The sequence below is a fragment of the Salvelinus alpinus genome, chromosome 5 (genome assembly GCF_045679555.1).
Source record: "Salvelinus alpinus chromosome 5, SLU_Salpinus.1, whole genome shotgun sequence".
NCBI classification, from domain to species: domain Eukaryota; kingdom Metazoa; phylum Chordata; class Actinopteri; order Salmoniformes; family Salmonidae; genus Salvelinus; species Salvelinus alpinus.
This window is the reverse complement of record NC_092090.1, coordinates 93,086,010-93,100,133: the sequence shown is the minus strand read 5'-3', so window position 1 is coordinate 93,100,133 and position 14,124 is coordinate 93,086,010. Positions and strand designations below refer to the sequence as shown.

Sequence of the window (14,124 nt, the reverse complement as noted above, 5' to 3'; positions counted from 1 at the left end):
ATCATTACGACCAGGAATATGACTCTCCCGAAGCGGATCCTGTGTTTTGCCTTCCACCCAGAACAATGGATCGGATCCCAGCCGGCGACCCTAAACAACGACGCCGTAAAAGGGGCAAACGAAGCGGTCTTCTGGTCAGGCTCCGGAGACGGGCACATCGCGCTCCACTCCCGAGCATGCTACTCGCCAATGTCCAGTCTCTTGACAACAAGGTTGATGAAATCCGAGCAAGGGTAGCATTCCAGAGAGACATCAGAGACTGTAATGTTCTTTTCTTCACGGAAACATGGCTCACTCGAGAGACGTTAACGGAGTCGGTGCAGCCAGCTGGTTTCTTCACGCATCGCGCCGACAGAAACAAGCATCTTTCTGGTAAGAAGAGGGGCGGGGGGGTATGCCTTATGATTAACGAGACGTGGTGTGATCATAACAATATACAGGAACTCAAGTCCTTCTGTTCACCTGATTTAGAATTCCTCACAATCAAATGTCGACCGCATTATCTACCAAAGGAATTCTCTTCGATTATAATCACAGCCGTATATATTCCCCCCCCAAGCAGACACATCGATGGCCCTGAACGAACTTTATCTGACTCTATGTAAACTGGAAACCACACATCCTGAGGCTGCATTCATTGTAGCTGGGGATTTTAACAAGGCTAATCTGAAAACAAGACTCCCTAAATTCTATCAGCATATCGATTGTGCTACCAGGGCTGGTAAAACCCTGGATCATTGTTATTCTAACTTCCGCGACGCATATAAGGCCCTCCCCCGCCCTCCTTTCGGAAAAGCTGACCACGACTCCATTTTGTTGCTTCCAGCCTACAGACAGAAACTTAAACATGAAGCTCCCGAGCTCAGGTCTGTCCAACGCTGGTCCGACCAATCTGATTCCACGCTTCAAGACTGCTTCGATCACGTGGACTGGGATACGTTCCGCATTGCGTCCAACAACAACATTGACGAATACGCTGATTCAGTGAGCGAGTTTATTAGCAAGTGCTTCGGCGATGTCGTACCCACAGCAACGATTAAAACATTCCCAAACCAGAAACCGTGGATTGATGGCAGCATTCGCGCGAAACTGAAAGCGTGAACCACTAGCCACTTTAAACTATGCCACTTTATGTTTATATACCCTACATTACTCATCTCATATGTATATACTGTACTCTATACCATCTACTGCATCTGCCTATGCCGTTCTGTACCATCACTCATTCATATATCTTTATGTACATATTCTTTATCCCGTTACACTTGTGTGTATAAGGTAGTAGTTGGGGAATTGTTAGGTTAGATTACTCGTTGGTTATTACTGCATTGTCGGAACTAGAAGCACAAGCATTTCGCTACACTCGCATTAACATCTGCTAACCATGTGTATGTGACAAATAACATTTGATTTGATTTGTTACGGGGCACCAGGGTGTTACAGGGCACCAGGGCGTTACCGGGCACCAGGACATTACCGGGCACCAGGGCATGAAAATAATAGACCCAAACAATATTTTATCCCAGTGGCAATAAGGCTTCTGAATGACAATCACTAGTTGGTCCAGCAGGCAGTATAGTTAATACTGTAGCCAATAGTGAACAGAATCATTATGGACCACACATGGACTGACTTTTTTCTACTATAATTCACTGTCTTTATTGTCTCTCATTGACTGTCTCTCAATGACTGTCTTTATTGTCTCTTAATTGTCTCTTAAATATCTTTATTGTCTCTTATTGACTGTCTATTTTCTCTTATTGATTGTTTCTATTGTCTCTCAATGACTGTCTTCCTTGTCTCTTATTGACTGTATTTATGATAAAGCCTGGAATCGAACCGGCATCTGTACTGATGTCTCTAGCACTGAGATGCAGTGCCTTAGACCGCTGTGTCACTTGGGAGCCCATAACATAAAAGTGATCTTAATTATACTTGCAAATGTGTCTTGACAGTGGCGCGAGCCGTGTACTGGGAAAAAGAAAACTACTGAGGAAAATCTCTGATAGCAGAAACGTCAACCACTCAGTCATTAAGTCCCACTTATGAGCTTTAATGACAGTTTCAGGGGCGTGATATTTTCTCATCTTGATGCATTGGACTTTAAGTGACAGCTCTGTCACTGTTCCAGATGATGGGAAATGAACTTGATGTCAGGTGTCAACCCCTTTTTCGCCGTAGCCACAGTAGAGCCTCACTTAAAAATGGAGTCCTTTCCACAAACCGGAAAAGCGACCCCCGAGGCCTTGGTTGGAATAACAAAGGACGCGGACCCTCAAGTTCTAAGAAGAAAGCTGTCACTGTGCCACTGGTGGCGGAACACCATCACTAGGGATCAATAACACATCCACTTTGTGAGCGCTCCACCCACACCGATTCTAGAATTCTTAAACAATTAAAGTACGAGTTTCCTGGCCGAGCATTCCCTACTCTTTAGGCGATGTAATGAATGTGGTTGATGCCTGCATTGTACTAGGTGCCACTAGACTGGAGGCCTTACACTTTCCTTAACCACTGATTCTACATCAGTGTATCCTGCTACCCAGCACTTTCCTAATAGAGCCAGACTGTGCTTTTAAACTCTACAGTCTGGTTGGAGTAAACTGTTTATTCATCCTGTGACAAACAAGCCAAATGATAGCACCAAGGAGGACTCCGTCGTCGCCGCCACAACAAGAACAACAATGAAAAATGAAAGGCCGTTATGAGCCATGGCTTGCTGCACCGTTCCACAGTACTGCGTAAGCACTAAAGACATTAGAGACGAAGGCATATGAATCTACAGCTGTCATGTGTCTCCTACAGCCCCTGAGTGTGTGCGTGTGTGTGCGTGTGTGCACGTCTGTGTGTGTGTGTGTTTGTGTGTCTGTGTCTGTGTGTGTGGATGTGTTTAACTATTCACAATAATAGTAAACAAACAAAAATTTGACCAACTGGGGGTATTTTGTTAGTCGCAAGTCAAATGCTATTTCTAGGGAGTTTAGGGTTAAGGTTAGAATTAGTGTTAGAATTAGGGTTAGGGTTAAGGTTAGGCGCTAGGGTTAGTTTTAGGGTTAGGGTTATGGCTAGGTTTTTGGGTTATAGTTAGGGTTAAGATTAGGTTTTTGGTTTAAGGTTAAGGTTAGGGTAAGAGTACGGGTTAGAGTTAGGGTTAGGTTTAGGGAAAATAGGATTTTGAATGAGACTGAATTGTGTGTCCCCACAAGGTTAGCTGTACAAGACTGTGTGTGTGTGTGTGTGCTGTTCACCAGAAAGAACAAGGCTCTGAGGGGTTCTCACCCCTGAAAACAGAGGCATTACCACTCTTTCTACACTATGTCATTACCACTCTGTCTACATCATTTCATTACCACTCTGTCTACACTATGTCATTACCACTCTGTCTACACTATGTCATTACCACTCTGTCTACATCATTTCATTACCACTCTGTCTACACTATGTCATTACCACTCTTTCTACACTATGTCATTACCACTCTGTCTACACTACGTCATTACCACTCTGTCTACACTATGTCATTACCACTCTGTCTACACTACGTCATTACCACTCTGTCTACATCATTTCATTACCACTCTGTCTACACTATGTCATTACCACTCTTTCTACACTATGTCATTACCACTCTGTCTACACTACGTCATTACCACTCTGTCTACACTATGTCATTACCACTCTGTCTACACTATGTCATTACCACTCTGTCTACACTATGTCATTACCACTCTGTCTACACTATGTCATTACCACTCTGTCTACACTATGTCATTTACACTCTGTCTACACTATGTCATTATCACTCTGTCTACACTACATAATTTCTACTCTGTCTACACTACGTCATTACCAGTCTGGGTACCACACATCCTTACCAGTCTGGGTACCACACATCCTTACCAGTCTGAGCACCACACATCCTTACCAGTCTGGGTACCACACATCCTTACCAGTCTGGGTACCACACATCCATACCAGTCTGGGTACCACACATCATTACCAGTCTGGGTACCACACATCCTTACCAGTCTGGGTACCACACATCCTTACCAGTCTGAGCACCACACATCCTTACAAGTCTGGGTACCACACATCCTTACCAGTCTGGGTATCACACATCCTTACCAGTCTGGGTATCACACATCATTACCAGTCTGGGTACCACACATCCTTACCAGTCTGGGTATCACACATCATTACCAGTCTGGGTACCACACATCCTTACCAGTCTGGGTATCACACATCCTTACCAGTCTGGGTACCACACATCCTTACCAGTCTGGGTACCACACATCCTTACCAGTCTGGGTATCACACATCATTACCAGTCTGGGTACCACACATCCTTACCAGTCTGAGCACCACACATCCTTACCAGTCTGGGTACCACACATCCTTACCAGTCTGGGTACCACACATCCTTACCAGTCTGGGTATCACACATCCTTACCAGTCTGGGTACCACACATCCTTACCAGTCTGGGTACCACACATCCTTACCAGTCTGGGTACCATACATCCTTACCAGTCTGGGTACCACACATCCTTACCAGTCTGGGTACCACACATCCTTACCAGTCTGGGTACCACACATCATTACCAGTCTGGGTACCACACATCCTTACCAGTCTGGGTACCAGACATCCTTACCAGTCTGGGTACCACACATCCTTACCAGTCTGGGTACCACACATCCTTACCAGTCTGGGTATCACACATCCTTACTAGTCTGGGCACCACACATCATTACCAGTCTGGGTACCATACATCCTTACCAGTCTGGGTACCACACATCCTTACCAGTCTGGGTACCACACATCCTTACCAGTCTGGGTACCACACATCCTTACCAGTCTGGGCACCACACATCTTACCAGTCTGGGTACCATACATCCTTACCAGTCTGGGTACCACACATCCTTACCAGTCTGGGTACCACACATCCTTACCAGTCTGGGCACCACACATCTTACCAGTCTGGGTACCATACATCCTTACCAGTCTGGGTACCACACATCCTTACCAGTCTGGGTACCACACATCCTTACCAGTCTGGGTACCACACATCCTTACCAGTCTGGGTACCACACATCCTTACCAGTCTGGGTACCACACATCCTTACCAGTCTGGGTACCACACATCCTTACCAGTCTGGGTACCACACATCCTTACCAGTCCAGCAGATTATATATACACATCACAGTGCAGTGGCCTGGTGACTCACACTCTCCAGTAAAAGGAACAGGATGGCTTTCTTGGAACTGTTTTCTTGGTTGTTTGAGTCTACCAAGGAAAACAACAAGTCATTTGGAATGAGGTATGGAATGGCAATACTCTATCAAAGACAAACTGTCCTTGACACACGCACGCCCCATCTCTCTCTCTCTCTCTCTCTCTCTCTCTCTCTCTCTCTCTCTCTCTCTCTCTCTCTCTCTCTCTCTCTCTCTCTCTCTCTCTCTCTCTCTCTCTCTCTCTCTCTCTCTCTCTCTCTCTCTCTCTCTCTCTCTCTCTCTCTCTCTCCTCTCTCTCTCCCTCCCTCCCTCCCTCCCTCCCTCTCTCCCTCTCTCTCTCTCTCTCTCTCTCTCTGCACAGTGTCAAAGCAGATCAATTATTTTTCATCTTTCTCTTAATCCTCAGGGAATTGCAAACTCTGAACACTGTGAGTACACAGGAGACAGAAGCAATACGCAATATGCAGTGCACTTCAAAATCCACAGGTTCCCTCTCAAAAAAACAGTGCACTTCAAAATCCACAGGTTCCCTCTCCAAAGACCAGTGGACTTCTAAAATCCACAGGTTCCCTCTCCAATAACCGGTGGACTTCTAAAATCCCCAGGTTCCCTCTCCAATAACCGGTGGACTTCAAAATCCACAGGTTCCCTCTCCAATAACCGGTGGACTTCAAAATCCACAGGTTCCCTCTCCAATAACCGGTGGACTTCAAAATCCACAGGTTCCCTCTCCAATAACCAGTGGACTTCTAAAATCCACAGGTTCCCTCTCCAATAACCAGTGGACTTCTAAAATCCACAGGTTCCCTCTCCAATAACCGGTGGACTTCTAAAATCCACAGGTTCCCTCTCCAATAACCGGTGGACTTCTAAAATCCCCAGGTTCCCTCTCCAATTAGACATGAATCACTGACTATTTGTCTTTCTACCGATAGCTTGGAGATATTTGATTACGGAGCCTCTGTTTTCTTTCCAGGACTTGAGGTTCTGATTGAGAAGGCCAACGAAAGCCTTGGAGATGCCCTTGTTTTTATTCAAAAGCAATATCCACCCCAAGCTATCCCATTCCACGCTTTGAAATACCAATAGTTGAGAAAATGTTGACACAGTTTGATAATGAATACTGATGCCATTTCCAAGCCCCACATGATCCCCACACACAGCAAAACTTCAAATGGACTTCTCCTCTGCCACAGAGTGAACAGCAAAATAAATCTCCTTGCGCTTTCGAATGAGGCAATGCATGGAGACACATTTATTTGTGATGATAGTGGGGAACACCATAAAGAGTGAAACATTGCATTGCCACTACTGGGAGACAAATACAATTTCTCCATAATTTCAGCTTTGTGCTTCATTGACTTGAAGTCTGGATAAAAACATGTTTTCCTCAACAATTTTGTCTCAGTAATTGACCTTGCATTGTTGCAGGAACCATAGGGAACACTGTTTTATGAAAATGAGTTTGGGAAGTGCTCCCCAAGAGCTGTCCTGGAAATAATGACAAGGAATTAAATAGGACAGTCAATTAATAACTTGTTTACTTTCATAACCGCAAATATTCAGCCGTTTTGTGCATCAATAGATAAAGTGGTCTAAATGGAATGAACACTGGCACGCACGCACGCACGCACGCAGGCAGGCAGGCAGGCAGGCAGGCAGGCAGGCAGGCAGGCAGGCAGGCAGGCAGGCAGGCAGGCAGGCAGGCAGGCAGGCAGGCAGGCAGGCAGGCAGGCAGGCAGGCAGGCAGGCAGGCAGGCAGGCAGGCAGGCAGGCAGGCAGGCAGGCAGGCAGGCAGGCAGGCAGGCAGGCAGGCAGGCAGGCAGGCAGGCAGGCAGGCAGGCAGGCAGGCAGGCAGGCAGGCAGGCAGGCAGGCAGGCAGGCAGGCAGGCAGGCAGGCAGGCAGGCAGGCAGGCAGGCAGGCAGGCAGGCAGGCAGGCAGGCAGGCAGGCAGGCAGGCAGGCAGGCAGGCAGGCAGGCAGGCAGGCAGGCAGGCAGGCAGGCAGGCAGGCAGGCAGGCAGGCAGGCAGGCAGGCAGGCAGGCAGGCAGGCAGGCAGGCAGGCAGGCAGGCAGGCAGGCAGGCAGGCAGGCAGGCAGGCAGGCAGGCAGGCAGGCAGGCAGGCAGGCAGGCAGGCAGGCAGGCAGGCAGGCAGGCAGGCAGGCAGGCAGGCAGGCAGGCAGGCAGGCAGGCAGGCAGGCAGGCAGGCAGGCAGGCAGGCAGGCAGGCAGGCAGGCAGGCAGGCAGGCAGGCAGGCAGGCAGGCAGGCAGGCAGGCAGGCAGGCAGGCAGGCAGGCAGGCAGGCAGGCAGGCAGGCAGGCAGGCAGGCAGGCAGGCAGGCAGGCAGGCAGGCAGGCAGGCAGGCAGGCAGGCAGGCAGGCAGGCAGGCAGGCAGGCAGGCAGGCAGGCAGGCAGGCAGGCAGGCAGGCACGCACGCACGCACGCACGCACACACACACACACACACACACACACACACACACACACACACACACACACACACACACACACACACACACACACACACAAATATACCACGCGCGCACACACACACTCACACACAGGAGCGTGCAGAAGCACACATGCACGAACAAACACACACACACACATACACAAACACAGGCAGATGCGCACACACACACACAAACACACACACACGTACAGTGGGGAGAACAAGTATTTGATACACTGACGATTTTGCAAGTTTTCCTACTTACAAAGCATGTAGAGGTCTGTAATTTTTATCATAGGTACACTTCAACTGTGAGAGACGGAATCTAAAACAAAAATCCAGAAAATCACATTGTATGATTTTTAAGTAAATAATTTGCATTTTATTGCATGACATAAGTATTTGATACATCAGAAAAGCAGAACTTAATATTTGGTACAGAAACCTTTGTGTGCAATTACAGAGATCATACGTTTCCTGTAGTTCTTGACCAGGTTTGCACACACTGCAGCAGGGATTTTGGCCCACTCCTCCATACAGACCTTCTCCAGATCCTTCAGGTTTCGGGGCTGTCGCTGGGCAATACGGACTTTCAGCTCCCTCCAAAGATTTTCTATTGGGTTCAGGTCTGGAGACTGGCTAGGCCACTCCAGGACCTTGAGATGCTTCTTACGGAGCCACTCCTTAGTTGCCCTGGCTGTGTGTTTCGGGTCGTTGTCATGCTGGAAGAACCAGCCACGACCCATCTTCAATGCTCTTACTGAGGGAAGGAGGTTGTTGGCCAAGATCTCGCGATACATGGCCCCATCCATCCTCCCCTCAATACGGTGCAGTCGTCCTGTCCCCTTTGCAGAAAAGCATCCCCAAAGAATGATGTTTCCACCTCCATGCTTCACGGTTGGGATGGTGTTCTTGGGGTTGTACTCATCCTTCTTCTTCCTCCAAACACGGCGAGTGGAGATTAGACAAAAAACTCTATTTTTGTCTCATCAGACCACATGACCTTCTCCCATTCCTCCTCTGGATCATCCAGATGGTCATTGGCAAACTTCAGACGGGCCTGGACATGCGCTGGCTTGAGCAGAGGGACCTTGCGTGCGCTGCAGGATTTTAATCCATGACGGCATGGTGTGTTACTAATGGTTTTCTTTGAGACTGTGGTCCCAGCTCTCTTCAGGTCATTGACCAGGTCCTGCCGTGTAGTTCTGGGCTGATCCCTCACCTTCCTCATGATCATTGATGCCCTACGAGGTGAGATCTTGCATGGAGTCCCAGACCGAGGGTGATTGACCGTCATCTTGAACTTCTTCCATTTTCTAATAATTGCGCCAACAGTTGTTGCCTTCTCACCAAGCTGCTTGCCTATTGTCCTGTAGCCCATCCCAGCCTTGTGCAGGTCTACAATTGTATCCCTGATGTCCTTACACAGCTCTCTGGTCTTGGCCATTGTGGAGAGGTTGGAGTCTGTTTGATTGAGTGTGTGGACAGGTGTCTTTTATACAGGTAACGAGTTCAAACAGGTGCAGTTAATACAGGTAATGAGTGAAGAACAGGAGGGCTTCTTAAAGAAAAACTAACAGGTCTGTGAGAGCCGGAATTCTTACTGGTTGGTAGGTGATCAAATACTTATGTCATGCAATAAAATGCAAATGAATTACTTAAAAATCATACAATGTGATTTTCTGGATTTTTGTTTTAGATTCCGTCTCTCACAGTTGAAGTGTACCTATGATAAAAATTACAGACCTCTACATGCTTTGTAAGTAGGAAAACCTGCAAAATCGGCAGTGTATCAAATACTTGTTCTCCCCACTGTATAAACAATACACACACACGTTTTCTTTTTAAATACAAATGAAGCTAGCAACCGCCACATGATGGCATGCAAGTTCCTCTCTTATGTGTGTCTAGAAATGAAAACAAATGTAGCAAAATGTCTTTCTCAGTGCAGCAGCATTAAAGGTGAGTGGGACACTTGAGCATGTCAGAATGATCGAGTTTTACTACATGCCTTTGTCAGTAATCTCAAAGGAAATGTCTAATAGAGAAGGGATTTGGCATTTTGTCTTAGTGTACTTTGTCAATCTAACAACCACCTATAATCCCATCACAACATTTTATGTCCTTCCACAAAAGTCCTTTCACAAATGGACTGCTGAATGAATGACAGAAGGTGACATTTCACTAAAACGCCATACAGCAGTTGACAAAATCCGATCTGTCTAAATCTTTCTCAAAACTGTGTGTGTGTGTGTGTGTGTGTGTGTGTGTGTGTGTGTGTGTGTGTGTGTGTGTGTGTGTGTGTGTGTGTGTGTGTGTGTGTGTGTGTGTGTGTGTAAAACAAGGAACATTAGGAGAAAGGCTATTTTAAACATACTGGTTAGGTTTAGTGCAGTGGCAATCCATCATTCAGGTTAGGTGGGGCAGGAAAATACAGAGCGGTAGGGGTTGGTGATATTCTCTAGTTGCGCCGTGATTGGCTCAGTCTTCTGTCACTCATGGGGACACTACGTCACAACCAAGTCTAAGGGTTGAACTCGAAAATTCAAGCCTCTTGGATGCTGCCATAGAGTTACATTAGAAGTGCCCATCCAAGAACGCTCAAGGTCATTGGCCACAGATAGAATTATGTCAAATAACGTTATATATACACTGCTCAAAAAAATAAAGGGAACACTTAAACAACACAATTTAACTCCAAGTCAATCACACTTCTGTTAAATCAAGCTGTCCACTTAGGAAGCAACACTGATTGACAATACATTTCACGTGCTGTTGTGCAAATGGAATAGACAAAAGGTGGAAATTATAGGCAATTAGCAAGACACCCCCAATAAAGGACTGATTCTGCAGGTGGTGACCACAGACCACTTCTCAGTTCCTATGCTTCCTGGCTGATGTTTTGGTCACTTTTGAATGCTGGCGGTGCTCTCACTCTAGTGGTAGCATGAGACGGAGTCTACAACCCACACAAGTGGCTCAGGTAGTGCAGCTCATCCAGGATGGCACATCAATGCGAGCTGTGGCAAGAAGGTTTGCTGTGTCTGTCAGCGTAGTGTCCAGAGCATGGAGGCGCTACCAGGAGACAGGCCAGTACATCAGGAGACGTGGAGGAGGCCGTAGGAGGGCAACAACCCAGCAGCAGGACCGCTACCTCCGCCTTTGTGCAAGGAGGAGCACTACCAGAGCCCTGCAAAATGACCTCCAGCAGGCCACAAATGTGCATGTGTCAGCATATGGTCTCACAAGGGCTCTGAGGATCTCATCTCGGTACCTAATGGCAGTCAGGCTACCTCTGGTGAGCACATGGAGGGCTGTGCGGCCCCACAAAGAAATGCCACCCCACACCATGACTGACCCACCGCCAAACCGGTCATGCTGGAGGATGGTGCAGGCAGCAGAACGTTGTCCACGGCGTCTCCAGACTCTGTCATGTCTGTCACATGTGCTCATGTGCTCAGTGTGAACCTGCTCTCATCTGTGAAGAGCACAGGGCGCCAGTGGCGAATTTGCCAATATTGGTGTTCTCTGGCAAATGCCAAACGTCCTGCACGGTGTTGGGCTGTAAGCACAACCCCCACCTGTGGACGTCGGGCCCTCATACCACCCTCATTGAGTCTGTTTCTGACCGTTTGAGCAGACACATGCACATTTGTGGCCTGCTGGAGGTCATTTTGCAGGGCTCTGGTAGTGCTCCTCCTTGCACAAAGGCGGAGGTAGCGGTCCTGCTGCTGGGTTGTTGCCCTCCTACGGCCTCCTCCACGTCTCCTGATGTACTGGCCTGTCTCCTGGTAGCGCCTCCATGCTCTGGACACTACGCTGACAGACACAGCAAACCTTCTTGCCACAGCTCGCATTGATGTGCCATCCTGGATGAGCTGCACTACCTGAGCCACTTGTGTGGGTTGTAGACTCCGTCTCATGCTACCACTAGAGCGAGAGCACCGCCAGCATTCAAAAGTGACCAAAACATCAGCCAGGAAGCATAGGAACTGAGAAGTGGTCTGTGGTCACCACCTGCAGAATCAGTCCTTTATTGGGGGTGTCTTGCTAATTGCCTATAATTTCCACCTTTTGTCTATTCCATTTGCACAACAGCATGGGAAATGTATTGTCAATCAGTGTTGCTTCCTAAGTGGACAGTTTGATTTCACAGAAGTGTGATTGACTTGGAGTTACATTGTGTTGTTTAAGTGTTCCCTTTATTTTTTTGAGCAGTGTATATAGTTGCTTTGATTGGACTGCTAGCTAAGATTACTTTCAAAATCTTAGCTAGCAGTCATCATGAATTAAGTCAACAATCTACTGGCAAATCCTTTTTAATCCTTGTCATATGAAGAGAAATTATAGATAAAACGTATCGGTGCTCATCGGCCATTGGACATAAACATTACACAACAAATTCAACAATGAGTGGTTTGGAAGGAATCAGTGGCTAACTGCAAGCGTTGCAAAGAAATCACTAACCTGCTATTCAGTGGAGTGGCTGTGTGGTCCCAAGTCTGGGATTAAGGCTCTCTTTTCCAAGTTGAAAATGATAAACATTCAACATTGGCCATGCTGTCAGTGAAGCATGATTTGTGCCGCATTCAAAACAACTGTAAACTTGGAACTGCGAAATCTGACTTGTTGTGTAGTACAGTGTATGTTGTGTGGTAAGCTGTTAGTAGTCCATGTGCCTCACCCTAGTAATTTGGTCTATTTTCCCCTCTTAATTTTGCTTACTGTTCTGTAGCCTATAACCTGTTTAGAGAAATGTAATCATAGAATATTGTAAGAGCTGTCATTGTCTGCTTATATGCCCCCTTTATTTATCCTACGGTTCTGACTTGGTGTACAGGGAGAACACTGCAAGAACGGCCCATGTTCTGAATTCTGTCACTGTACATTTCAAAAGTGCTGAACAAACAAACAAATGTCCTAGCTCGCTCATTAATGTCTTAATCAAAATTACGGATTGCCTCTTATCCGCTCATCGTTCCCTTATGCCATAGTTTGTACACCTCAATTGTCATTAGAAACCACATTTGTTTAAGAAAGTCAGCCATATCATCTATGTTTTTTAAAAAGGCAGTAAATAAGACTGAATGAACTGCTTCGCTGCCAGACAAGGCTCCACTGATAGCCAGGTGTAGCAGTGGTAAGGTGTTGGGACTGCTGTTGGGACTCTGCTGTTGGGACTGTCATGCCTGCTCCCACTCTCCCTCCCTGGCGCTCGAGGGTGCCAGGCTGCCCAGCATTACGCACTGTTCCCCAGCTCTGTCCCCCAGCTCTGTCCCCCAGCTCTGTTCCCCAGCTCTGTTCCCCAGCTCTGTTCTCTGTTCCCCAGCTCTGTTCTCTGTTCTCCAGCTCTGTTCCCCAGCTCTGTTCCCCAGCTCTGTTCCCCAGCTCTGTTCTCTGTTCCCCAGCTCTGTTCTCTGTTCTCCAGCTCTGTTCCCCAGCTCTGTTCCCCAGCTCTGTTCTCTGTTCCCCAGCTCTGCTCCCCAGCTCTGTTCCCCAGCTCTGTTCCCCAGCTCTGTTCCCCAGCTCTGTTCCCCAGCTCTGTTCCCCTGCTCTGTTCCCCAGCTCTGTTCTCTGTTCCCCAGCTCTGTTCCCCAGCTCTGTCCCCCAGCTCTGTCCCCCAGCTCTGTCCCCCAGCTCTGTCCCCCAGCTCTGTTCCCCACTTTTGCATTAATTGTCGTATGTCTTTGTGCTACCCGGTTCTGACGCTGTTCCTGTCCTGTTCCATGTCTGTGGCAATATTAAATGTTCAATCTCCATACCTGCCTCTCTACTCCAGCATCGGTTCTTACAGGGACAGCTTTATATAGGCCCTAACAGTTGTCTGCATCGTTTGTCACCATTAGAGTGCAACTAATGTATTGTTTTGTGTAATGGCTTTGCTGGCATGCATCCCACAATTATACTTTTTTTTGCCCCACCAAGATTTACATGCTAAAATGGCCATTGGTTTAGGGTTAGGGACACAATTAGGGTTACGGTTAGAATTAGGGTAAAGGTTAGAGTTAGGGTTAAGGTTAGGGTTATGATAAGGGTTAAGGTTTAGGGTTAGGGGTTAGGGAAAATAGGATTTTTAATAAAAATGTATTTTAGGTCCCCACAAGGATAGAATAATGTGTGTGTGTGTGTGTATTTATGCATGTATGCACCTTGTATTGCATGCTTCTTGCAGACTTATCACAGAACAGTGCATTAACACTTGACTATTATTACTTTTTGTAATGCTTCATACCAGGGGCATAACTTTAACTGGGGATGGGGGGGACATGCCCCCCCACATTCTGAAATTGCATTTTTGTCCCCCTCCAGTTTTAACATGTGAATGTGATACAAAAGCCGGCAACATTGTTGCCGAGCGGTCGGGTAGGCTGTTTGGAGTGTTTATCCGTCTGGATAAAAATAAAATATATATCTATATATATATACAGCTCTGGAAAAAAT

At 47.3% G+C, this 14,124-nt stretch overlaps 1 protein-coding gene across 2 annotated transcripts in view; it reads right to left on the bottom strand.

Moving 5' to 3' along the window:
* LOC139577243 (glutamate receptor ionotropic, delta-2) overlaps nt 1–14,124 on the bottom strand; it is a 662,466-nt gene that overhangs the window by 19,581 nt on the left and 628,761 nt on the right. The gene's annotated exons all lie outside the window — the stretch shown is intronic.